The following is a 6,983-nucleotide window of genomic DNA, read 5'->3' on the forward strand; positions in this document are numbered from 1 at the left end:
CTTCGATGACATTGAACTAAACATCAAAACGTTCCAGCGACTAAACATGTATTTTTCAGATTTTTCCAATGGTATTGAGCAGCCTACAATAACATCAAGCTGTCATCGACAAATGTGTAGATTTATAGATTTAAGACACCAATCAACATTTATATAATAATAATGGAAAGACTAGAATTAACCAAATGAATAGATTTGTTTTTTTTTCACATGGTTCAACTATGATGGGACTTTCAGATCAATGTATTGGATAAACCAACCATGGACCCACATATACACTGTAGGTGCCAAACAGGAAACTTCCTTGGACTCAGCCTCTTATTTTTCTCATACCATTATCCTCCGAGATGAGCAGACGTGTCTGATTCTTGGGCCTACCTAATTAATGGTCCATATTTGAATAAATAGCTACAATGTAATTCATAACAGAGCTTCACTAATTCATGGTAGGTAATGGATAGTCGATGGTCTGTTTCCTAGTTCATGAGTAGGATGGCCTAATGCTTAGAACACAAGTTTCCGGTGCCCTGCCCAAGGGAAGTTTCTATGGTCGGAAGCTATATGGGGCCAATTGAGATGTCTGTAAGAATTCTTCCCCATTCATCAGTTTCCCCAGTTTAGGAACATTAGGTAGATCGAAAACTCAAGTTTACCACACTACATAAGACAGTTGGGATGAAAATGCCCGGCATTGAAACCATCCCAAGGTCCACCATGATATTCATAGTTGGACCATCCAATAGTTGTGATTTTACATGGTAGCTCATTGACCCAGGGATGGGTCGATCACCGTCTTCCTCAGGGATAACTACTACGAGTCCATGAAACTTCTCTGGACTCCTCACAGAGACTTCTCGAATCCACGAGGAAAAAATAAGAAAATAAAAATAATATTCATGAAAATTCGTAAATTGATTGATGATTGAAATAAATGTGTCTACAACCCTTTAAATAGGAACACTAAGCCTTGGAAGAAGTTTCGGAAATAAAAAACTACTAACACTTCCTAAAATTCGTAACTTACTATAAATAGTAAATTTACTATTTATAGTAAGTGTCCTATGTGACTTGACCATGTTATTCTCCCAAATTTTATAAACACTTTTCATGTTGGACAAAACTCCTAAAGCTCAAAGGATGAAGAGTTATAATCAAACTAAAAATTACTATAAATAGTAGAAACCGAAATAAAATGGATTTTCGACCGTCGATATGATGGAATCTTGCAAATTCGGCATAGGCAACTAGGCTATAGCTTGGTTGGTTGGCTAAAGTATCTTCTCCTACCCCAAAATTATATATATATGGTACATCAAATAACTCATTCTGGTTTGCGAGATACGCCTATTATAACATTCTGACGGTCTGGATCACCTCTTCCTCCGATCGTGCCTTCTCTGGTCCATCTTGGAAATGAAAGTGTCCGCTACTCTCTCTACATCGGTCCTCTCCACTTTAAAAGAACTCGTCTTCAATTTCTCGTCCTTATTCGGTTCATGATACTCGATTTGGTGTGCCCCATAATGATACTCTGATCAAAAGTTATGCAAAATTTATGGTTCACCTTCTTTTGGCCCATCCATGCTAGGAGTGTATTGGTGCCACATCCTACATTAGACCTCTCCACTTGGACAACACTCAACCTCGAGTTATCCAATGGACTTCGCTGATGGTACTCAAATATTTTTTGGCACTGATATTTATCAAAGTCTTCATTATACTTTGCATTAGGCTCTTAAGTTGAAAGAATGCATGTACTCAAGATCTCCTTGACTTGACTCTTTCTCTCCTTGACTTGACTAGTATGGATCAGTTCCTTCACTTGTGCTTACAAGATTAGATATTCTTTCTGACTCACCCGATAGTGAGGTCGGTTGGGCAAGCTAGCCCCAACAACAAGGCCTATGTGATGTTGGATGTCCCTTATGAGGGATAATCCATCGGGTAAATCTTTGGGCCAGACTTCTTTAAATTCATATAGAAATAGCCTTAAACTTGGAGGAATGTCTAGGGGCTTCGATTCCTCACTCTTTACCACTACGGCATATACTTCGCCGATTTCCTTGGATTCTTCCACGAAATCCTAAATAGTTAAGAGGGAGCTCCCCTCCACTTTAGAAGATTTGGGGTGTTTCTCTGGTGTCATAGGGGCAAGAACTATTTTCCGACTATCCTTAATGAAGATGTAAACATTATCTTGTCTTCGGTGAGTCGCATCATGGTCGAACTCCCATGGTTAACTGAGTAATATATGGCATGCTTCTATGTCGACCACGTCACAAAGTATCTGATCCTCATAATGTTTATCAATTGAAAATGAGACAGTGCATTATTTAGTTACCTTGGTCTCGTTCACCCTTTTAATCCAACCAATTGAGTAAGGGGAAGGATGTTTTGTCGTAGGTAGCTGTAACTTGTCCACCATCACTTTCGAGATGATGTTCTCACTACTACCATTGTTTATGATTTACATCACAGGCTTTGCTATTGACGGTGCACCGCGTATGGAATATATTGTGTTGTTGTGGATGTAACTCCTTCCGTGGGGTATACATAATCGCCTCACGACTAAAGATTCGCCACGATCCTCGGTCATCCATTATTCGCTACCAGCTCATTCCTCGATGGTTTGTTCATCTTCACAAAAGCTAAGGTCTTCTTCTACGACATCTCCTTCAGTGATCCCTTCGCTAATGGTCAAGTGGGTTGCGGGGCGTTGAGGGCAGGTATTTGATAAGTGGCCTGGTTGGCCATGACAGTAACAATTTTTTGACACCATAAGGATTTGGAATCCTACTAGGGCCCACTATTGTGGGTGTTGCATATTGAGGCCTAGATGGGCTACTCCCACTGGTTGTAGAAGAATGAGGATGTCCTCCTACTGGTTCTTTTCCTCGTGTTAGTATTAATAGCTCGATTTAATTGTGTTTATGCTGCAGGTTGAATTTAGGAGCTTGGACCGAAAAAGGTGCTAAAAGCATGGATTTGACGCTCCAAAGTCACTAGAGCAAGAGACGGACTCTAGAGGACTAAGATTGAAGAATTTACCAGGGATCCGAGGAAATTAAGCCGTTCACGTTAAAGAGGCCTGAAAATAGTCCAAAATACAAGATCACATGGTTTCTGCCATCTAATTGACACGAGACTTTATACATGAGATTAGGACCATAAATTAACCATACACGTAAAATTTTACCCTTTTGATCCTAGTGAAAGTGGCAGATCAGCCCCTAAAATCATGATTTAGGGCCCACCTGAGATCTGGATGTTCTTCAAACTGGAGCTCGACAGCTTAAATGAGATGAGAAAATGGATGGACGGATCAGATCTCTTACAAGTAGCACACTGGACTCCACCTGAGTTGGGTGTGCATAGTGCATAAGTGCACTAGCCATGCACGGCAACGAAGAGCATCTCTTGATTGAGACTCCTTCCAAAAAATGAAAATCCCATTTTTTTCTTCCAACGTCCGCACAGGGACTTGCGGATGGATCTTTGTGGGCCACCACTGTTCATCAACGATCAGATCCGGACCGTCTATGAGACTCACACGTCCCCTCTCACTCAGGCCTAGGTGGCGTAATTTCAAAATACAGCAGATGTCGGATCTCAACAATTTAAACGCAGGATGGACGACTGGGTTACAATTCAATGGGCCATACCTAACTCGATCCAAAATCATCCATCTCTGAACGATTTTTTCTCGTGAATCGAATGAACTGAATGGATCTATCTGTTGAAGTCGATCATGGACCCCACCATCGTCATAGCGTAACTGTTTTACGCAGGCCCTATTTTCGCGTTCGCTGCTGACCGATGTTGGGGCTATTATATGCCCATGGTGATGATCGGACGACCGATCTGGACCGTCCATCGTGTAGGCCACTCAAAAACGTCCTAAGGGACGTTATTTTTTTAGACGGAATCACAGGAACATGGGCGTTGGGAGGATCCGTTCTTCATTGCGAAAGGAGAGCTGCGTAAAAATCCACCGATCGGCTTCTCAATGCACTCCAACACTCCACCGACTTTCTGCTGTGCGTAAAGGTGATGCGCGCAAGCTGCAACCAGCCCCTGCTCTTATAAAGGGAAGAAAGAAAAGAGAAGAGGGGATCGAATCTCGGTTTGGGCTTGGACGATTGCAAGAGAGAGGGAGAGAGAGAGGGAGAGAGAGAGAGAGAGAGAGAGAGAGAGAGAGAGAGAGAGAGTAGTTGTTGTTTTTGTGTTTTTTTGTTTTTGGAGAGTTCCAGCTGCATTATGTCAGGCTAAACCTCTTAGCTAAGGCTAAGAGGTGAAGCTTGTGGTGTGATGGGAACGATTCTATGGTTTTGATTCATGTTAGACTAAGTTGATGTTGATTTAGTTTGATTAATAGGAATGCTTCCAATTTTTAATGGTTTGTTGTGACTGAAATTACAATAGATCTGTGATAGCTTTGAGCATGTTCTTAGCATTATAGGGTTTATGAATTTGGGAACCCTGTTGGTCACCATCGTCTCCTGGGCATGGTTGGATGACGGAACTCTTCCTGACATTCATACATCACTTAGATTGGTGTGAATTGGTTTAATTCACTTAATTGCATCGTCTCCTGGGCATGGTTTTGTGATGGAATCCATTCTAATTTACACATGTCTGATCTCTTGAAAACTAGATTAAATAAAATTAAGAATTAATTTTCAGGTTATATCTTCCAACTGGATGAAGATGGGACTTGAAGTCCAGTTGAGTTCATGAATCAACCGTAGATCTCCCTGATCTCTACAAGTGAATCTTCTGAATCCCTAGTTTCCTACCTCTGAATTCTTTAAGTTTTAGATTAATATTTCACCATTATTCCCTTAAATTCATTCGATTTAAATTTCATCTCAGTTTAATTCTAGTTCTATTTAGTTTCAGATTACGTACAGGTTTCAATCCCTTGGGATTCGACCTCGGTCTCACCGAGTTTATTACTACATCACAACCCTATACTTGGGGAGTAAACAGGTACCCTTGTCTATAGATGATCCCCCCATAGTGACCTTTGAGCTTAGTTTAAAATTAGGATTTTTTCTAACTTTAGGTTTAGATATTTCTGATTTCTAGAAACTAACCTGTTTTCCTGTTTTGTAGGATCCTGACATAAACTTCTAAATTGGTAATCCCTTTCTAATTCTTCTACTTTTTCTAATTTTAGAATTAGGGTTTGAATTTTAGAAAATTTCTAATTCTAGTATTTTTCTATTTTTAGGAAATAGTTTATTTTTAGAAACTTCCCTCTTTTATTTCTAGAAACTAGGTTAGTTATTTCCCTTGTAGAAATTCTTTCTAACTTTAGAAACTAACTCATATTCCTTTATTTTATTTTTAGAAACTTTTCTTTTTAAAGAATTAATTTATTTTTTAGAAACTTTTAATTTTAGGTTTAGATTTTCTATTTTAGAAACTTTCTAACTCGGGTCTTCTTTTTAGAAACTAACTTAGCTTCTAAGATTAGGGAACTTTCCTTTTTAGAAATTAATCTCTTTTGTTTTCTTTTACCGGATCTTAACATAGGAACTTCTCATTTGGTACCATCTTTCTAACTTCTCCTCTTACTTTCTGTACTTTTCTAATTTTAGATTTAGATTCTTCTTTTAAGTAACTTTTTATTTTCTAGTTTTAGAAATTTTTCCTTTTTTTTTAGAAAAAACTAACTTTCTATTTTTTTAGTAACTTTCTAATTCTAACTCTTTTAGAATCTAACTTTGTTTCCTAATTTATTTTTAGAAATTTTCTACTGATATTTTTTTTAGAATATAACTTGTTTTGTTTTCTTTTGTAGGTTTTAAACTTAGGGACTCCAATTTGGTAACTTCTTTCCAACCCTCTCTTTCTTTCTAGATTTTCTTTTCCTTTCTTAGGATTAGGTTTCGAATTTGATTGAGGGCTGTGAGTGTTTCATGCCCAAGTGGGCCCGTGACAACACTCGACGTCTTTTGACTGAAGGAGGATTGGTTGAGGGGTTAACTATCCATCACAGGATTAAACACCACTCGAAATCCCCTGAATTAATTGAAGTGATGGCTGAAAACCAACCTCTTCTACCCCAACCTAGGGTGGAAGACATTCAGGATGAGAATGAGGTGCATCAAGCACCCCCGCCTCGTACTTTACGAGATTATTTACAACCAGCGGGGGTGAGTACACCCTCATGCATGATTTTTCCTAAAAATACAGGACATATGGACATCAAGCCAGGGGTTATCCAACTCCTTCCTAAGTTCCATGGGCTTGAATCTGAAGAACCATATCTACATTTGAAAGAGTTTGATGAGATCATAGCCACTTTATATTTTCAAAATGTGTCTGAGGACACAGTCAGGCTGAGACTCTTTCCTTTTTCCTTGAAGGAGAAGGCTAAGACGTGGTTACATTCACTGCGTCCTAGATCCATTGGCACATGGAATGATATGCAAAGGGAATTTATAAAGAAATTTTTTCCACATCATAAAATGATTACCCTTAGAAAAGCAATCATGAACTTCACCCAAAAGGAGGATGAAACATTTTACCAATGTTGGGAAAGGTTCAAGGATTTGGTCAGTTCATGCCCACAACACGGCTTTGAAACGTGGCGCATTACAAATTTTTTCTACGATGGACTGACATCTTCTATGCGCTAAATGGTTGAGACAATGTGTAATGGAGAATTCATTAATAAAGATGTCGACGAGGTATAAGATTTCCTCGATAGTCTTGCTAAAAAAGCATAATCATGGGACTATTACCCAAATTTGAACACCATGTCTAGGCCGACTTAATCTAAGGAGAAAGGTGGATTGTATCTCTTGAAAGAAGAGGATGATCTCAAGTATAAAGTGACTACATTCATAAGAAAATTTGAGGCCATGGAAGGAAAGAACGATAAGGTTAATAAAAGTGTTTGCGGCATCCGTGATTGCAACATTCATACAACTGAAAATTGTTCTACAATACCTACCTTCCGAGAAGTGTTGAAT

At 38.9% G+C, this 6,983-nt stretch overlaps 1 non-coding gene across 1 annotated transcript; it reads right to left on the reverse strand.

Moving 5' to 3' along the window:
- Window positions 1-6,482: 6,482 nt before the first annotated feature.
- On the reverse strand, window positions 6,483-6,589 carry LOC131257119 (small nucleolar RNA R71). The gene has a single exon (XR_009177137.1). It is a non-coding gene; the product is annotated as a small nucleolar RNA R71 (small nucleolar RNA).
- Between the last annotated feature and the right edge of the window lie 394 nt (window positions 6,590-6,983).

The sequence above is a fragment of the Magnolia sinica genome, chromosome 9, assembly GCF_029962835.1.
Source record: "Magnolia sinica isolate HGM2019 chromosome 9, MsV1, whole genome shotgun sequence".
Taxonomy (NCBI): Eukaryota; Viridiplantae; Streptophyta; class Magnoliopsida; order Magnoliales; family Magnoliaceae; genus Magnolia; species Magnolia sinica.